The following is a 21,608-nucleotide window of genomic DNA, read 5'->3' as shown; positions in this document are numbered from 1 at the left end:
GAAATTCACTTTTCGCGAAATTGAATTTCGCGAAAGTTGACTATATAATATATATGATGTGAAATTTCGCGAAATCCAATTTCGCGAAATTCACTTTCGCGAAATTGAATTTCGCGAAAGTTGACTATATAATATATATGATGTGAAATTTCGCGAAATCCAATTTCGCGAAATTCACTTTTCGCGAAATTGAATTTCGCGAAAGTTGACTATATAATATATATGATGTGAAATTTCGCGAAATCCAATTTCGCGAAATTCACTTTCGCGAAATTCAATTTCGCGAAAGTTGACTATATAATATATATGATGTGAAATTTCGCGAAATCCAATTTCGCGAAATTCACTTTTGCGAAATTCAATGGAAAATCAACCCCTCGGTGTCCCAGATATTAACCCCCTCACTCGTCCGCTAGGTAATCTCTCGCTCTCCTCGATAATCCGCGAGATCCACTCCGGAAAACCATCCAGCCCTCGATGTCCCAGATATTCACCCCCACTATTCCACCGATAATCGGCGACGATTCGCCCGACTAATCCGCGACGATTCCCCCGACTAATCCCGCGATAATCCGCGTTCAATCGGATGACTCATCCCCCGCTAATCCGATGACTCATCCACAGATAATCCGCCGATTACGCCAGGAGCGGATCCGTAACCCCTCGAATTCAACCCCCTACTCTACACCACAATTTCCCCCCAAACCCCAACATCTCATTCAACTCCACACGATTCAATCTACACCCCTAGCCAATTTAATTCACAACCCCCTTTTTCTATCCCCCCGCTGGATCCGTCACTTTTATGTGTAGATCTGCTCTCTATATACTACTTACGGGTCAAGCAAATATCGCCTGTATTTTTTTCATTTCCTTCGGGCAGAGTGACATTAACTCTTTTGGACGCAATAGATTTGTCAACTTACTTCTAACTTGTCGTGCTTTTTAATTAAATATGCACTGGGAATCTGGGAAATATCTCTACCAGTTGATATCTATATCTTACAATTACCTTGTAATGATATTACGGCATGGGCTGTGAAATTTGTTGAAACTTTCAACTTTTTATTTAAATCTATTCAAGCATATTTTTGTTTTGTAACTTTATTTAACAATTTTGCATATAAGTTCATTTCCCTCATTGAAATGTTTGCTACAGTTTGAAGCAAAGACTGGCTTGTTGTGTGCAATAAAATATTAGTTATGTGCTTTGATCGACTCTAAGCTGAGTTAAGATAAATGCTATCAAATAGTATGCTAAAAATCTGCAAACTAATAAAGTATATTATAATTTATCAAATGCTACAAATATATGATATATTCCAGAACAAGGGCATGATTGAATCATACTTGTATTACATGCATAAAAATTAACGTTCTTCAAACAAAAATATAAGTATCATTTTCTCGACCAGTTACGTTCTGATTGTTGCTTTCGATGAAATGAACATTTTTTAGCTGGCCAATATTGCCCCAGTAGTCCTGCACCCAATCCGGCCCAGTTGCCTAACTTCTGCACTCTTGAAATTGTTGATATTAAAAAAGTCTGAACAATTTTTTTAGCAGAGAAAAACTTTTGCAGGTTGCATTTTGCACAAATAATTTTCAATTTTAGCCACATGCGCACTCAGCACAACTTTTAGCCTAAAAAAGGGAATCATATGCCATGGTGAATGTAAACTGTTTTAAGTATGTCAAACCAAACAAGGAACTGTTATTAGCTTGACATGGTTATTCTATATGTATTTAGTGTTGCTTTAACATTGTAACAAATAAACCGAAATGTTTTAAAGTTGGAAAATAGACTTTGAAAGAACAGGACAATAAAAATAGTTAACTGTTGTTGATGTAACCGAGTCATTAATAATATGATTATGTAGACACTTTTTCTATTGCACACTTGCTTTTATTGGTTTTTAAATATCAAAGAACGTCAATGTGGCGGTTGAATGGATGAAGCATTTAATTATAAGTTTTACGGTATGTTGATGGAAAAAGTCTAGTTAATGGAAAACCTGTAAAAACGAGACCTGATAGAGACTGACACACCATTTTCTCGGCCAAAGTCTCGAAACCTATAGAAACAGGAAATGAATGAGAAAGCAAGTCATTATGATGTAGAGTGGACCCCATGATATGAGGTTTGGACCGCCTCCCCTATTCATACTCTCGCTAAAGCCTGTGAGACTCAGTACCGAGCAACTTCTTCATGTGCAACTTATAGAGCTGAAGCTGACATCTGATTGACTCTGTGCCTTGATGTTTGCTGAAACAGAAACTTGTGGATTGGCTCAGCTCCAATTGTTTGCTTTACTGGCAGCTAGCCAATATACGTTTAGATGGCGACCTTGTCATTTTATTAGCTTCTATTGAGAGTTGTCACAACATGCTTGAGTTATATATCATATTATTCTCATATTTTTGTCAATCCAGATGGAAGTTTTGCAATCAGTGGATTTACTGGATATCAAACAATTGCAATAATTCAGAAAATTAGCATTTAGCATTTGCAAATTAGAATTTCAGAAAGTCAGTAGCATCAACTGTGGTTTCAGATATTTATATCTATATTTACTAACCAAAATCCCGACACTGCACGAGTATTAAAAACTAGCTTGCAAACAGGTGCAGGCAATGTAGTTGCAAGCCACTGGTCATTAGCCTGGCACATTGCCAAAGACTAGTTTGAGTATGTTACTATATGTATTAATAAACTTACTAATACGAGCCAAGACAACAAGCTTTATTATTATTGAGTAACACAGAATGCTATGCCTATCTTAACCGACATTACAGCTCATATTGCCTCAAAGTTCAGTGCATCTCGCATGACTTATTTGGTAAGATATTTGTCTGTTGAAGAGAAGGCTGTGAGATCGAATCTAGCATAAACAGATATTTCATTATTATATCTTTAGAGCTACAGCTGAACAAACCAACACACTCACCCACAAACACACCCATACGCACACACACACGCACACGCACACGCACACGCACACACACACCTACACACGCATGCACACACACACTTACTACATGCACACTCACAAACACAACTTCACATTCATTTTATATTTAGATACCAGTGGAAAGCCAAGCATTGCACAGGTCTTAAAAATCAGCTTATAAACAGTGACAGGTAATGTAGTTGTTTTCCATTTGCCATTAGTCTGGTCCATAGTCGATGACTAAGTGGAGTAAGTACTAATAAGAGCTGTAAAAGCAAGCATTAAATGATGTTGTACCAGGCAGAGCGGTAAGTGAATTTTTACCCAAATAGCAACATAAATCGCCTGAAGAATCATTCAATGTTGCTTTGCTTAATTGGGTCGATGTTGGCTTGGAAAACGGAAGATTCTAAGATCAAATCCAGGATGAAATGGATATTTCAATCTTAAACGTTAATAACTATACCTGGACTAATCGAATCACACACACATAAACCTACACACAGACTTTGAAGATTGTATATATATAGAGACAATGGTCATTTTCGTTTTAGCAACAGATTGAATGCTTGATAGGGAATGTCTCCTGGTACACGATCAAAGTGAAGACAACAAGACTATCAATTTGTTACTTCCAGATCCCAGGCGTTAACTTTGCAGTGAACATAAAATACAGTTACCTGTTTTGGCTATTCCAATATGAAACATTTTTATGCTGTGAACCCTTATTTTAAATGGAAAAGTTGATGTGGCTGACAAGCCTTGCAGAAATTGTTTTGAATAAAATGACATTCCAGACATTTTATAGAGACAACAATTCAAATCTTATGAGTTTACACTTGTCCATCTAGTCAAATTAAAGTCAGCATCATGAATTTTAGCTGCTTCAATAAAGTATTTATTTTTTATTAAACTAGTTCAATGTACATTAGAAACAAGACTTGCAATTGATTTCAGGATTACATTAGATATATTACATAAAATAAAATTATATATTACTTGGTTTTATGAAAGGTAAACCTGCTAGAGGATTTGAAATTCTCTATGGAAACACGTGACACAACATCAGTAAAATAACCATTGGAAAATATGATACATGATAAGCATTTATGTAGTAAGACGTGTATCAACAGACTTGGAGTTATCTTCTATACTTGCAATTACAGGGAAATGCTATCAAAACAGTAATAATTCTATTGATTACCTGATAATTTACACAGATAACTTAGCAAACACCAAACCATTTTCCTATAAGGCAATTATTCCATCATCATAGCGTAGTGTTTAGTCATCCCTAAATTATTCATGAAGATCTCAGACTAAAGCTAGTACTGATGCCTATATGCTTAGCTGCTGTTGATAGACCCCATCCGACTTGGCATTCTCTGTTAAAGATTAAAGCTACTGTAGTTCTCTTAAAACTGTCAGAGGTAGGCAACCAGAAACTGTTTTAACCTGATTAAAAAATCTGAGAAAACAGGCTATAAAAGTTTACAAATGGCAGTTTGAACTTTGATTGGCCGTACGGAATCACTGTGAATGAAGTGTTAAAGTCAGTGATTGCATTTGTTCTGAACCTTAAGTTTGATCTGATCAGTTGCTAGTTGGGTTTACTGAAGAGAAAATGCAGAATCTAGTGATCCTAACACTGTTGGTAGCTTGTTTCTGACAATGCTTCTAGCTTTGGGCATGATAATGAACTCATTTGCACAATCAAACAAATACCTGAGCAAAGTTGATTGAAATGACAACTCCAAAGGTTGAATAACCAATGTGTAACATAAAAAAGAAACTTGATCATGTAGTTGGCTATTATTACCAAACCCGACTTTACTAGAGAAATGTAAAAATTTTGGTCCAACATTTTTGGTCTGCTGCAGCACCGAAAGCTTCTATGTGCATTTTTATAGTGGTACCTGCACAGCTTGTTTACGTAATTGGTTAGTGACGCCTATATAACTTTTCTACAAAGTAAAAACGGCACCTACAAAACTTATCTATATTTGTTGGTGCCACCCACATACATGTAACGTGTCAAATGATTTGCAAAGTGGCACTTGGGAAACCTGTCTGTGTATCTGATTAGTGACACCAGCCAAGCTCATCAGCCTCTTACTAGTGATACCTGCAAAGCTCGTCTTTGTATCTCATTAGTGAGTGCAGCTGCTACAAAGATTATTCCAATAGCTATTCTATGGCAGTCTAATGCCCTGTGAATCAACTTCAAGTGTAAACACTTCATGTAGAGTTGTTATAGATGCTGGTTGATGGACTGGCACATGTGTTAGCAATCGGGTTTATGAAACTGAAGGTGATGAGTTAAAATCTTTCAGCTGCGGTTTTAAAATGATGGACACTGCTGTTATTATGATGAAGACTAACACTCTGGCAGTCCGGTGTGCCATGATATATATTCAGGTGTAATAGCTAAAGGAACAAATATTCCATAACATGGCAAGGCTGTCGATTGTCATAGATGGTGGGGTGTTGGTCTACCAAGCCAGAAGCTGTGAGTTCGAATACCGTAGACAGTAATATTTTTCCTGAATTACCCAGTATCGTATCATATCGAAGAAAAATCTAAGATCTTACTTTAGCCACAACAGAATCAATAAATATATTCTTATAAATAATTGAAGATAATGAAAGATAATTGTAGAGAGGCAATCGCAGCAGCGAGTACAAGTAGGCCTAACAAGACTTTGATAAACAGAAATACAATTAGTGGAGAATTTGTTTGATTGCCTAATAAGGTGAGTTGTGGATAAAAATGGTATACTAAATCTAAAACCACAATAATTAAAAATAGAACAGACAAGTGCAAGTAAATTATTAGCCTGAATTCCAGCTCACACAATAAATAATCGATTAAACGGAATTACTATGTTAAAAAGTCTGAACGGCATTCCAACAACATGAGTCATATGCTTCATTACACACTTCACAACTGCATCAACTTTGGCATACCTTGTGACTTTCATATTGTAGGTAACTTTATACACAATTTATCAAAAGGGAAGTGACAACAATGTGTTAACAGTGTGTTTCTACTGATTGACACGAAGCAAGGTGACTGCCTCACCTTTGACGCACTTCTCAAGGTCAAACATGCAGTTTTGTTAACAAGTCAATAGCCAGGCTCCGACAGAACACATTACAGGTTCTTGCCCACTCATGAACTCATAGAATCTTCCATACAAAAATTGGTTTACATAATCATTAACAAGCGCCTCTTTGCCAAACACTGTGACATCATCATCAGTGGACTGTATCCAGTTGATCAGCAGTAGCAGAGGTAGTGATGCAGGTCAACAGACCATGTCAGAGTTTAGAGTTTCAACTTGCCCTGCCAGAAGACAGCCTATAAAGGAGTAAACATTGTAAATAACCAGAGGCAACTACTAGAGCAGCAATTACTGTAGCTCACAGCAAAAGACAGCTTAAACCATAACTGCACCGTACAGCTTTTATCACTTTACTAGGTAAATCAGACACGCTCATTCCGATTTTGTACTCAAAACAAAATAAAGATTGGTCCATTAACTTTCAAAGTAATGAAGGCTTTTTACAACGCTTCAATATAGGTCTCGCGAACAACACAATCGACGCAAAAAGCTACGCACATAAATTTGTGACATTTTTAGGGACGGAAGTTTGTGATGTTTAGTTCAATCTAGAATTACAGAGATGGGTGTTTTAAAACCCGTTATTCTCTAAATTCAGCCTTCAGAATAATCTCAGTCTTTCTGCAAGGTAGAAAAGCTTTTTAACATTGCTTGTAGCTTGTTACAAGATGTTTAATAAGCTGAAGGCCAAGAAAAATGAGACCATATAAGCGCAATTTTATCATAAGCTAGCATTATTATTGGGTCCATCATAAGCGAGGTTACACCACAAAATTAATGATATGCGCTATTGGCTTATTCACACTATATCACCATATTCCGGCATTGTCGACTTGGCGTTGGTCGTCGATTATTGAACCATGAATTGATGTCATTGACGAAACATCGCGGAAACGCCGGGAAAGTTTGCAGCTGATAAACTTTCCCAAAGCTTCGTCGAGCGTTAAAAACCGCCTTTCAAATGTGTCGATGGCAATTCACGGTAGTGGATAGCATGATCTATTCATACCCATTTATGACTGTTGCTGTGGGACTACATTTTGATTACCACATGCTAAAACAAAGAGGTTTCTTGGCAAAACATTAAAAAGATAAATGTCATGGAGCATTTCCTGATCCAAACGCGGATGGGTTTGTGATAGTGTGAACATGGTTATCATTGACAATCGCTGAAGTATTGTGGCATCAAATTAATCTTAAAACTGTTTGTAATTCTTTTATCAAAGCAATAAATATGAAAAATAGTGTAACCATAGTGACCAGCATAGTTGACTTGCTATTTGCAAAACTTCTACTCGGGATTGTGGCAGTTATGGTTTAAACTAAATGACTGTGAAAATGAGGAGTGCAGTTTATATATGCTGTACTGCTGTAACTCAAAGACAACCTTTAAAGTTTGGTGTGAGGCTTATACACGGAGGCAGCATTTTCATGAGGATATACGGTACCGAAAGAAGATTTACCTCAGGGATTTACACAAGGATCTGCCAAATGAATTATTCTGATCCCTTTTAAATGATTCACACTGACAATAATGACTTATGTATAAATTTACTCAGAAAAATATGTTTGTACATATGTGAAAAGCTGTTTGTGTCAAAGAAGACCTTTTGTTTTCATCAATCAAAAGTCAATCATCAATGCAACCAGCATGTATTGAGAATTAATAAGGTAGAATGGAGATGGTACAATTTACTATTTCATCCATATACATACATGCCAGTTCTTTTTCCAACTACTTTGACAAATATATTCGTTTGTAGTTAACTAATGCAGAGACACCCATTAAAATCATCAAAGTTTTATAAACATACTGTGCATGGTAGGCCTATATTAAAAGTAAAAACAAAATAGCGAGTGAATCTTAGTTAACTTTAGTGTATTTAGTGATTATTATCTGCAATAAAATGTAACATTATAATGTACCATGTTCAGTGGCAGCAGTACATACCGTACAGAGTTCTTATATTCAAGACAGACGTATAACATAGATGTTGAATTTAACTTAAATCAATTCAGCTTACCACTAAACACATACCCAAAGCTAAGTTTTAATATGGATTTTACTAAACTTCAACTTTGTCGCCGGTTTAAATTTTATTTACTAACAGTTCCCAGTCTCATTTCCAGTATAACTTATGACGAATAATGCAGAAATGAGGGAGAGAGGTGACGCATTCGACGAATAGAATTCTGTATCTTGTAATACCATAATAGCATTTAATATATGATTTTGTACTTCAGATTAACTAGTAAGAACAGCTGAAGTTGAATATTTAGGTATTGAAATTCATGCAACACCAAAACTCTCCTCAATAAAAAGTAAATTATTAGCAAGTAGCAAAAAAATTAAACAAAGAAACATGAAATTAAAGGAAACAAGGGAATTGCTAAGATGGTGCTAAAACAGATGAAGGTAATGATATGATACATAATTAACTCACACTGTTAATATTTGCTGCCTTATGTCATGATTCTCAATATCCTCGACTTGGTGGAACTGATCAGCCACAGAAAAATGAGCTATACAAAGAGATGCAGAACATATCAGTTCATCACCTAAAATGGAAGGACTGTAATATTTACAGTGAGCATAAAGCATAAATGCGTTAGACCAATAAAGGGAAAATATGAAAAATATAACATATGTGATTGAAGTAATTTGGCGTATTCATGGCACATGCACATTGGTACATGACCTAGTAACTATTTATTATACAAAAATAAAAATTATAGGCCGGCCATTAAGTACACTACTTATTGCAAGCGTTTGTGAAAACCAATCAAAATTAATTACTAGGTGCATAATTTATGCTTCCCCAATTGGAAACATATACACAGATGTAGCCACTTTAATTATGAGCTAACACTCACTGAGTAGTTAAACCATAACTGCCACATTCCTGAGTAGAAGCTTTTCTAATACTAAATCAACTAAGCTGATCACTAGGGTTACACTATTTCTCATGTTTATTGCCTCAATAAAAACCATTCCAAACAGTTGTGAGATTAATTTGCATTTTGTCCCAAAGCGATGTCATTTAGAACGCGTTGCTATTTAGCGGATATCGTTAATTTAGTGGCGTAACCTAGCCTAAAATTGACCCAATAACAACGCTAGCTTATGATACAATCGCGGTTTTTTTAGTTCTCTTTTCTTGACATCCAGCACATAAAACATCCGGTGACAAGCTACAAGCAATGTTAAATATCGTATATACCATTTAAGAAAGAATGAGATTATACTACAGACTGGAATTAGAAAATAATGGGTGTTAAGACAACAATTTTGATAGTCATTTCATCGCATTCTCTTATCCGCCGTGTCATGGATCAACCTGTCTTTCAAATAGTCCTGGAACACAATTATATCTCAGTAAAGTTTCCATCAAAGGCATTACCTGTGTCTTATGTGATTTGCTGCTTATGCAACTTACAGTTACACAACTGCGCTAAGCTGTATCAAAGTTTGGCGTAAAAGCTAGTTCCGTTCAACTCGCTACAACCCAGCAAACAAACTGCGAAATTCTAATCTCGGGAATAATCTTTGTTGTTATAATGCGGCGAAAAAAGTTCGATGGCTGGGACAAACAAACATCGCGCGTGACATCATAAGGGGAAAATATCGAATACGTGGGACATCGTAACCCAGGAGCGCACTGTCTTTATATGTACAGTATAGTATGAGATAATTTTTTGAAGCTAAACAAAATGGGAATGAATCATTTGATATGTTTTGGTTTAGGATTAGGAGATATGCAGATTCTTGAGATTTTGGTAATCAACTAGAACTGAACACGAGGGATAGAATACTTTTTGGTATGCATGATTCTAGATTAGCTGAACATTTGATGAAAAAACCAGATGATGAATTAACATTAGAGAATGTAGTAAGGTGGTGTAGGTTAGCTGAGTTGAGCAAAGCTAGTCATGTGTTAGAATCCACACATATAGCAGAGGCTACTGCAGCTCATCCCATTAAACCTGGTCAATTCCAACGGTTCAAACCTAATCGACAAGGTGACAAATGTCAGAAATGTGGATATGCGAAGCATTCACAAGGTAAAACATGTCCAGCGAAATAAAGTTCATGTCACAAATGTGGTGAAGTTGGACATATCCAAAGGTGCCGCAGGTCTGAGGCAGTTCAGGAAGTGGAAGAACCCGAGTTTGAGGCTGACGAACTCAAGTAATAGAAAAATCTCTATACTTTTTGATAAAAACGTTTTAAACTTTACATTAGAAGCATTTAATTTGAAACAAGCCATTTGTGCTTTTGATTTATATTATAGTTTGTATATGTACATGTATCTACTAATAAATAAGTAAATACATGGACTTGTGACAGTGCTCTGATAACTTGAACGCTCTGATAATTCGAACACTTTTGCTCGGTCCCTTGAAGTTTGAGTTATCCGAGTTTCACTGTATATACGTATATTTACTCGGGAAAATATGTTTTTACTTATATGAAAAGCTCTTTGTGTCAAGGAAGCCATATTGTTTTCATCAATCGGAAGCCAAACATGAATGCAACCAGCAGGTATTAGAAATTAATAAAATAGAATGGAAATGGTAAAATTTACTATTTAATCCTATTAATAATTAATAACAATTACGATTAAGAGACATTCCAGTTTTTTTTCTACTGATTTTGACAAAGATATTCGTCTGTAATCTGTTATCTAATGCAAAATCACCCAGTAAAAATCATCAAAAGTAAAAACAAAATAGTGAGTGAATCTTAGTAACTATAGTTACCTGCAGTAACTTTAGTGTTCTTAGTGATTATTATCTGCAATAAAATGTAACATTATAATGTACCATGTTCAGTGGCAGCAGTACATACCATACATAGTTCATATATTCAAGAGAGCCATGCAAAGAGATGCAGAACATATCAGTTCATCACCTAAAACGGAAGGACTGTAATATTTACAGTGAGCATAAAGCATAAATGCGTTAGACCAATAAAGGGAAAATATGAAAACTCTAACATATACGATTGAAGTAATTTGGCGTATTCATGGTACATGCACATTGGTACATGACCTAGTAACTATTTATTATAAAAAATAAAAATGATAGGCCGGCCATTAAGTACACTGCTTATTTCAAGCGTTTGTGAAAACCAATCAAAAACTAATTACTAGGTGCATAATTTATGCTTCCCCAATTGGAAACATATACACAGATGTAGCCACTTTAATTATGAGCTAACACTCACTAAGTAGTTAAATCATAACTCCCACCATCCTGAGTAGAAGCTTTTCTAATACTAAATCAACTATGCTGATCACTAGGGTTACACTATTTCTCATGTTTATTGCCTCAATAAAAACCATTCCAAACAGTTGTGAGATTAATTTGCATTTTGTCCCCAAAACGGTGTCATTTAGAACGCGTTGCTATTTAGCGGATATCGTTAATTTAGTGGCGTAACCTAGCTTACAATTGAACCAATAACAACACTAGCTTATGATACAATCGCGGTTTTTTTAGTTCTCTTTTCTCGACATCCAGCACATAAAACATCCTGTAACAAGCTACAAGCAATGTTAAATATCGTATATACCATTTAAGAAAGAATGAGATTATACTACAGACTGGAATTAGAAAATAATGGGTGTTAAGACAACAATTTTGATAGTCATTTCATCGCATTCTCTTATCCGCCGTGTCATTGATCAACCTGTCTTTCAAATAGTCCTAGAACACAATTATATCTCGGTAAAGTTTCCATCAAAGGCATTACCTGTGTCTTATGTGCAAATGTCTCAACTGCGCTAAGCAGTATCAAACTTTAGCATAAAAAACTAGTTCCGTTCAACTCAGTACAACCCAGCCGACAAACTGCCAAATTTTAATCTCGATAGTAATTTTTGTTGATATAATGTGGCCAAAAAACTGTTCAATGACTGGGACAAACAAACATTGTGTGTGCCATCATAAGGAGAAAAGATCGAATACGAGTGACATCATTACCGAGGAGCGCACTGTCTTTATATGTATTACGGTTATATAACCTTTGTCTTTAATCTAACCAAATAAATAAGCGCTTTGAAAGATAAAGTTTTTATAAAAAAGTATTAGTAATTGTCTACCCCTTGTGATTATCTTTGATGTTTGGGGTAATCTGACTGCAAAGACATTCCAAGGCTGAAATCAACCAAAACTTTAGAGCGGTTAAAATACTTGTAATGAAAAGGCGCATGAAATGATGTCACTAATTGCTAATGTCGCTATAGTTGAAATCTGCTATTGTGTTAAATATTAAGGGTTACACGACTCCATTCTGTCCGTCTCTTTGGAACCATAAATATGCGGAAATTGTACTATATACATATTTCTCAAAGTCCGTCAGGACTCCGGCTATAGATCTTAAAATCTTGGAATAAATATTCGTACCGAAGATGATTTAATCCCGGACCTAGCCGTTCACCAATCTGGACTCATCTGGACCAATCTCACCACTGGACTACGGAAGTCGCAGTTCTAGCCTGCCAGTATAAGTCATTATATCAGAGCAATACGCGGGTCAGAGCGTAATGTCACAAGAAGCTGTTCGCTCACATTATTACACTAGCTAATAGCAAAACTCTCACTATTTCTCATTGTTTATAAGATAAAAAACTTTTCTCATGATAAGTAGTTTGAAAGTTAGAATGGCAAATGTTGTTATATGCTAAATAAAAATCAATTTTCTGTCCAAATACTTTTCTATTACACGGGCAACGCCAGGTGGCAAAGCTAGTTTTGCATATTTTTCAATAAATTTCCATTTAACGTCAATTGTTATTATTTGCTTTTTTTCCATTATCTTTCATTTTACTGGCAAAATTTCAGGCTACGCACAGTACTTTTAATTTACATAATTCTGCATTGAAAATCGTACACAAAAAGCATGGTACAAAAATATAACCAGAACAATTGAAAAAATACAGAGTGATGCTATTCTCATAAAACACCTCCGACATACTTGGCAACTGACTCACATGCTCGTATCTCAATCATGGCTCGTCTGTTAGTGATAAAACTTGCTTAGAAGCTAGCTCGTACCTCAAGTTTCTCGTATGTTGGAGCACACATAAGTTGAAGTATTACTGTAGTAGCACAGCCAGTGATTTACTATGCAGATATATGTGTCAAAATTTAGTCAAAATTGTGCTACTACAGTAACTGTAGTAGCACAATTTTGACTAAATTCAGACAATTAATATAATAATTCAGTAATAATTTAATACAACTGCCCATTGTTTTTTTTGTATTAACACATTTTCACACATTTTAATGTAAATATTTATAGATTGCTATACACTTATTATTAATAGCATATTCAAAATGTTTAATTCAGAACAGTTTTTTGTAGTTTTCTCTTTGTTTAGTGAGACAGAAAAAAATATTTTTAATCTAGCTTTGCAATTATAGTTATTCCAATTGAGTTTGAAAACTTGCACCGACATGATTTTTTGCGTTATATGGAAGATTTTATGTAATTCGAAACAACAACCTTACATTTATTAGAATATTGATTTTAATAAGACCAGTGTGTGCCAGTTTGTCCTCAGCCACGCAAAGAGAGTTAGAAAAAAGTTACCTCACTTTGGAATTGAACAAGGGTACTCCAGTTTATGCTTCGGAATTCTAACCAGTACACCCTTCAGCCACCTCACCACTTCATGAATTAACTGTACATGTGTTGATTACTCATTACGGTTGCTTAAGGCACGTGGAACTGCTGAGCGAGCTATTCTCTCTTTATATGAATGTTTAAATGATTTTAATGTTAAAATATCCCTGAAAGTCAGATTACCTCAAACACCAAAATCAATAATAAATACTGATACTTTCTGATCAAATCTATCAATACTTTGTGTAAGTTCATCTTTAAGGAGAAGAAAAGCAGACAATTCCTACTATTTCTTGGATATTCGGTTGAATGAAATGGCAGCTATTTGGCTACTATTGACCAGAAGTCCTTGAACTCAGTTATATTGTGGTAGCAAGACGGTGATAGCAGTAGGAAATCACAACTATCTGAAATTGAGTTATCTTCAATCAAATATCTAGCCTTATTATCATTTAGCTTCCAGTAAACCCTAATATGCTTAGTCCACATGTCATTTTCTAACTAAATGTGTGTCAGCATCATGAGGAGACATGCAGTTTAGTCAGCCATTTGTGAAGGTAGAAAACATATTAATTTATAGTTATGCATACCCGTCCGCTTTAACTCTAGCTGGTCTGTGAGTTTGAGTCTTGGTAAATATTATTTAGCAATTCTGTCCAACTCTGCCTTCATTTTTTGAATCCCCTTACAACTGTAGCCTAAACATAGAGTGATCCTAATAGAGGAACTCATAGAAAGTGACAAATAAATCCTATGAGTTTTGTTGATAACTAAGGGTATGGTCGTTGTATACAGTAATATCACTAAATAGAAGTCCCCCAACATACAAGGAAATAGAGATGCGATGAGCATTTCGAACAAGTTTTTTCTTGGAGATACAAGAAAATTTTCACATCCAAGCATACAACCCATTTATCGATGACCACAATATAGCCAAATATGTGAGCGACCAAAATCGAGAACAGCATCACTCGGTTTACTTTCTCTAATCATTTTGAAAGAATTGTTCAAATGTTTGCTGAAGGTCATAGCAATCGTGAAGCAGAAAGTGCCAAACAGAAATGAGCTAACAAAAAGTTAAAACGACAGCAAGTTTAGTAAATAATTAAAACTCGGTTTTGTAATGTATTCAAAAAGCTAGTCAGTTAAGTTAAATTCAGTTTCTGTTACGTAGCGTCACGAATGTTTTGGGTACCGAGAAAGTCTGAGAGACTTAAACGCGTCGCTATCAAGTCTCGCAGACTGCCATTAGCCACTATGTAAAATCATACAGTAGTGTTCATAGTTAAACCCATTTTTATGTAAATTCAGCCTCAAAATAACCTCAGTAATTTATGAAAAGTAGATAAGGTATTGAGCACTGCTCGTAGCTTGTTACAATATGTTTAATAGACGGAACACCAAAAAAATGAGCTCCAAAAAGTGGGATAACATTTTAGACAAAAGCAAGTTGTATTTGAATTTCACTCTCAAACAATGAATACTGAGATACCCAATGATGAGAGCATTTAACATAAATAACTATTTATATAAGAGAACAGACACCCTAGGACACTTTTATTTCGCTAGTGTTTAAATTCGTGTGTAGCATGCAGGGTAAAATTTCGCTGCAACCTAATTTCGTGGCTCTGATGAGTGCGAAAATACCGTGATGTGAAAATAAATGCAGTGGAAAACACAGATTACATTCCTCAGGTCCAGTTTGCTAATGAGAAAAATTTTTCAATTTGGTACTAGTTCGTATTTGTAAACCGCAGGCTGAAATGTGTGGGCGAGATCGATAACTCAATTTGATCACTTGCTGCCATTTGTTTCTTGGACTATCAATGACGTCTAGGTCCTTTTCGCCGTGACTTCCACATATCTTTCACACTCAAATCCCAAAAAGAAGAAAATAAATCACAACCAACTTCACAACCAAAACTACATAACTGGTGAGGGTTGATATCATTTTTGGTTGGTAATAAAATTCATCGCTACAACAATTATCATTTAAATTTATGACTTCACCTACCAGACATTCATCCTCATCAGTTACAAATTTGGTGACTAAACTGATATTATCCTCTTAATTTGCTTTGCCATGCTGCTCCGTCGGTGTATTAGCTATAATGAGTTTACCAGAAATTTCCCATTGAGCCCAACCACACACGTCAATTGTCTGCATTTTTATTATAACGATTTTCTTGTATATATCAATGAATAAAGCCATTTAACTTCGCGTTTTCGCTCGTTCGTTATGATAGTTTAGTTTCGCTCATGAAATTTTTGCGAGAGGATGACTCCGCGAAAATGCGAACGTTAGATCACGTGAATACATAGGTGTCCTAGGGTATTCAACTTTGTAACAGATATATGAAAACTACTAGCATAAATTTAAAATGTTTATGAAACATTTTAGATAGTTCTTTCTTCCGGTAATATGCAAGTATTTTGAGTCTGAATCATTTCATGAAAATGACTGATTTTCATCATTTACGTGTAGCAATCTTTATCTGAGCAAAAATCTAGCAACTTACCTTGTTCATGGTTGTCTTGCAGTTCCTTCATAATCTCGAGGTATCTAGGAGGCTGTTGTTTTCCAAATCATGCAGCTTCAAGTGATGAATCTGTAGTTCTTTCTCATATCCTTTTCATCCATTGTGTTCATCCATTATGTTCACCCTGTGTTCAAATTCCTCATAAACATGGATGTTGAAATGAAACATCAAATGCAGAAATTAGTCATTAAAACATACTGACCTCCACAAAAAAGTAAATCATTATCATAGTTGTCAAAAACTTAAACAATGAAACAACAATCTAAAGAAAACAAGGGAACTGATAAGATGGTGCTAAAACAAATGAAAGTAATGACATGATACATAATTAGCTCACACTTTCATGAGTTGCTGCCTCTGCCCTTTATGTCATAATTCTCAATATCCTCGACTGAATAGAGTTGATCAGCGACAGCAAAATAAGCCATACAGAGAAATATGGAGAGATGCAGAACACATCCGTTCATCAGCTTTAAACGAAAGGACTGTGATATTTACATTGAGCTGAAAGCATAAATACGTTGAGTCAATAAATGACTAAAACTTGAAAAACAGAACATATATGATTGCAGTAATTTGGCATGTTCTTGGTACATGCGCATTGGTACATGACCTAGTAATTCTTTATTGTAAAAGATAAAAATTATGAGCCGGCCTTTAAGTACACGGTTTATTACAAACATTTGTTAAAACCAATCCAAATGAGTTATTAGGTGCATAATTAATGCTCACTATGGTATACTAGAAATTTATGTATACTCGAAACATTTACAGGAATATAGCTACTTTAATAATGAGCTCCTACTCACTGAGTAGTTAATAACTTCGATTATTTCCGACAAACAGAACTAGCAAAAAGAAAGCTAAAAACTATGATTTGATTCAACAATATGCTTGTATTACCTCCGCATGAACAATAATATTTAATAACGTGCTAATGAAAATACATTTGGCCGGAATAAAAACCGCAAAAGAGGGAGAGAGAGAACAAAAATAAAAGCGCAGTATTAACAAAACAGATATGCAGCAATAAACACTTAGCAAAATATGTGAAAACACATGGATCCACACTTTAACAACCAACCTGTGTTAACAAGAACCAGCATTATATATGCATCTATTGCGTAGGCACCGTAGCAAAAATGTTTTCAAATATTTGTTTTCAGCCGAGTTAAATAGGTTTTCTTACAAATTTCTTCAAAGAAATTCTTACAAAGAAATTTGTAAGAAAATCTATTTTAGCTCGGCTGTAAAATCTCCTAAAGAAGCTACGTAAAAGTCGAGTCCTACGCGGAAGCCCTTGAATTTCAAAGAGTTTTGCTATCCATACTAGCGTTTCCACTATATTTTATCGTTTTCTGAATTTATATGTTTCCTGCGTAGCAAATATCTTTACCTGAAAGTAATCGGAAGCGGCACTGTGTACCGCACACCCTACCACCTAAGATAATCTTACGTTCGGAAAACCGTAACGGCAAAATAAAGGCATCGATCTTTTTACAACGCGCAAAATGTCCTTTTGCAAACTGTGAGCATGTAAAAGTTGTAGTTGTCTGCTCTTATCAAAGAGCAAACCCGTAGAGACAGGCGCTGTTTCAGCTTGACAGATTTTATACTGCTTCGTTACCGTTACTATGCGCTATCAAAACATAATTTGCCGGAGGTTGCTAGTGCGCAGTGAAATGCATGCGGAGAAGGGAGCTGCTCCTAGTAACTTTCCAGTTCACCGGCAATTACGCATTCGTCGCCATCAGTGGCTATCAGTTAACGTTGGATAATTTTATGGTGAGTGATTTGTATGTTTCATTATGTACTAAGATAGGGAAATTTAATCAGATGTAGCTAATAGAGCTTGTTTACTCAGTGGAGCGTGGTTTAGGCCGATTTTGTAACATGCATTTAATGTTTAATAAGCGGGAATGTTGGCCATTCCCTTATGATCACTTTTGCTTGCTGACAAAGTTGGCACACGCCCTGGCTCGAATCAAACTGCACTTTCGAAAAAAAGTATATTGGAGCCTTTTGTTTGACATCGTAAGAGAATTTCAACCAAACTAATTATTATTAGGTACAGCAGATCGTTTCTGAACCAATGACCAGCTTTTGCGTGCTCTGCCTGAAGTTATCCTATATTGCTCAATTGCCTAATGTAATACGTGATACTCCCGATGACATGCCTGAGAGCAAAGAATTGTGGTTAATATTTCAGTAGAATATTGTTGACCACAAAAAGGCCACGACGTGTGGTTAGAAGTGTAATAAGATCTTTGTTATTACTCTTTATTACATCACTCAATGCTAGGAGATAAGACAGACTTTTCCTCAATTCAAGCAGTAAGAATGTCAAGTATAAACCATGTAATTAGCACGACTACTAGTCAGCTAAGGGATGCCATAAACTTATGCTAAGGACAGTTGTCTTTCACAGTAAAACTTTGCTTTGCTAATAGAACTCTTCCTATGATGTAGGTGTATATTACAGTATTACGTTGGAGAGGATGAACAGAAAAGTTGAAGTTTTAAATCAACCTCATTTTAGAGACATTGCTTAGTTGGCACATTTGAAGATATGGGATTTTTTGAGTCATTGACTTGGTCTTATCATGTAGTGAACCAATCATCAACCTTTTAACTGCAGAATGACAAGTCATAATAGGACACTGCTTATTTTACAAGTAATAATTTTATTTGAGTTAAGATTAAATGAGATGATAGGCTTTTTATGATGAACCGTAATGCGGGCGACGATAAATGTGTTCTTGCGTTTAAGCATTGGCTAGTCTACAGCATTCATACTGTTGTCACCTTATATTGTAACAGTTAGCTTGTAACTATGTAAGTTCACAAAAAACTTTAAACTTTATTCATATCACATATTTTTGTTGTTTCATTGAAGCAATGGCTTCTACACCAGATGATATCGAGTGCGAATTCTGTGGAGTGAGGAATGAGAAAATAGTGGATCCAAAACAGCTTCCGTGTGGCCACATTCACTGTATGCCGTGTCTCACATCACACTATGAAAAGAACAAGATTTGCTGGTGCGGCCTTCAAAGCTGCGGGTAAGTCATATTTAACAGTATTTTGATGCTTTCATTGTAAATATTTAATATGTTTGGGAATAAGGTGGTACGAATAATTCATCCCTTGGGCCCTGCTACTGTTTTAGCAGGCCATTTTTATTGAAATTTTCTCTCAGATATTTTAATAACAAGTAATGAGAACATTAATTATATGCGATCACACCTTCATAATTGACCAATAAAAATGATGCTTGTACATTTATTGAAAAAACCTGATGTACATTTAATTCATTGGAGTGAATAGTCATCATTGGACTGACTATAATTTCCATCACAACTGTGGTCTGAAATCAGTTTCATTTGAGATTCATTTAAAGTGACTAACATATTCATCGGTAATAATACAGGGATTATAAAGCAAAGCTGAATTGTTAAACTTGAGGAAGTGTATTATGTATGTCAGTGTTTTTTAGTATTATGATAATAATTGCTTTAAATATGCTCTCACAACGTTCTTTACTCACATTTAATAACACGACTACAGTTATGGTCAATACAGGGTTCAAATTCCTTCAATTCTGTTTCTTAGTTTAACTCTTCTAACAACAAATTCTAACAATAATTGTGCTTATATAATTATAAATAGTGCTTTGTGACAGAATAAGTTAACAGATAGATGGACAATGACCAATAAAACTCTCGATAATTGAGAATATTTCATCATCTAATTAATCTAAATTGAAGAGAAATGAGCTGCTCTGTATTATTTTATTACATTAGCATATTTACGTCAGCACTTACCTTATATGGAGATACTAGATAGATGGCCGGCGTGGCACGGGTAGTAGAAAGGTTTTTGTATAGAAATCTTTCTTTCAATCCACATATTCAATATCAAGGTTTACGATTCTAACTTTCAAGTGAAAGTGTTTGTTTATTTCTGTGTACTGTGTTATTTCTGTAAACGGTTTTTATTTCTGGGTAATTCATACCGACTTCAGTGGCTACTACATATCTATACTGATTGCATCGGTTTGGTTGGCTCTATGAGTTCACACCTTTTCCTTCATTTGTGGTCATGTATCTGTCTGCTGATATGACTTCAGGGATTTTTTTTTCTGGTATGGCTTTACGCTTAACGGTAGCTGTCGTGTTGTGTACCACATAATCTTCTACGGTGCATCCAGTTGGACGGTGTAGTATATTGGATAAATGTATTTCTGCAGAACTGTTGGTTGTGAGTTCAAATCCAGTTTGAAGCTGATATCTTGTTATTCAAACTATATCGCTAGAGCTGGACAGATGGAATAACAGATGGACAAACATTGAGATTTATATGTAATAACACGTAATTTAATGATTAAATAATATTTATGCGTACATGTTATTGCATTTTGTCATGTATAAACTATGATTTTTAGGAAGGTGTATAAAATGTCACCCGAATCATTGGCCGACTATGATGTTGATGCCGCAAGGCTCTGCGACACTTGTACCAAAAGAGGACAACACAAACGCCAAGCCACATCTTACTGCACAGATTGCTCTCGGAAATTCTGTAAAGAGCACCTGGAAGTATGTCAGATATATAGTTGATTTGGGTGTTGCTGCTGTCATTCATAGCTTTAGAGTTCATCTGTCATGTGCAGGTTTATTTAACATGACAACATAGTTACTGTTGTTTGTCTATGTTATCCATTAGATTTAAATAGAATAGTCTAGTTGTTTACTTGTATCAACTAGCTGCAATGTTTCTCTCTTTAAATATTCACTTACCAAATTAGTAGCCTTAATGTAATAAGGAGTGAGGCTTATCAGGGCTGATCATTCAGCACTAGAACTTTGAAATTCATTATATGCAGTTTACGCTTAGTTATACCGTTGAATCCATCAGGTGATAATGCTTATCATTTATTACTGGAACCGTCACACTCAGGCCAAGCTGTTTACACTAAGTGTAAACATTGAGGTTTACTATGAATCTCACATTTTCTTATTTCCTTGTCTTCCTTGTAAATCACAGTGACTCCTGTTGTCTGAGATTCTCCTGATTAGTAGAAGAGCAAATGATTCACTAGTCAGTACATGTCACAGTATTCCATGAAACAGCAAGTAAAATATGCAGTCAGTACTGTAAAGCCTGGTTTTCATATACATCGCAAAGCAATGGCGACAGCACAGCAGGCTATTAGCGGTGAATTGGGAACCTACGCGCGGGTTACCGCCGCTGTTTGCTGGCGGTAACGCAATAGTTTAGCGCAGTTCGAATTTCGCGAAAGGCCGCAGACGAAACCTTCCCGAAATGCATTACACATGCAGGTGAAAGTCACCATTATAGA

At 35.5% G+C, this 21,608-nt stretch overlaps 2 long non-coding RNA genes across 3 annotated transcripts in view; one reads left to right on the top strand and one right to left on the bottom strand.

The window, feature by feature from the left end:
- LOC137396824 (uncharacterized) overlaps window positions 1-17,480 on the bottom strand; it is an 87,959-nt gene extending 70,479 nt beyond the window's left edge. Inside the window, exons 1-5 of one of the 2 annotated variants that reach the window (XR_010978623.1) lie at window positions 17,331-17,480; window positions 16,584-16,750; window positions 16,226-16,370; window positions 14,297-14,404; window positions 8,521-8,635 (exon numbers count right to left, since the gene is read on the bottom strand). This is a non-coding gene — a long non-coding RNA (uncharacterized lncRNA). The remainder of the gene's footprint in view (window positions 1-8,520; window positions 8,636-14,296; window positions 14,405-16,225; window positions 16,371-16,583; window positions 16,751-17,330) is intronic. The other variant, XR_010978622.1, reaches the window with a different exon arrangement.
- LOC137396171 (uncharacterized) overlaps window positions 1-21,608 on the top strand; it is a 419,486-nt gene that overhangs the window by 163,562 nt on the left and 234,316 nt on the right. The window lies entirely within an intron of this gene.

Source organism: Watersipora subatra, chromosome 5 (genome assembly GCF_963576615.1).
Source record: "Watersipora subatra chromosome 5, tzWatSuba1.1, whole genome shotgun sequence".
Taxonomy (NCBI): domain Eukaryota; kingdom Metazoa; phylum Bryozoa; class Gymnolaemata; order Cheilostomatida; family Watersiporidae; genus Watersipora; species Watersipora subatra.
The sequence above is the reverse complement of the archived record's forward strand: the minus strand, read 5'-3'. Positions and strand labels throughout refer to the sequence as shown.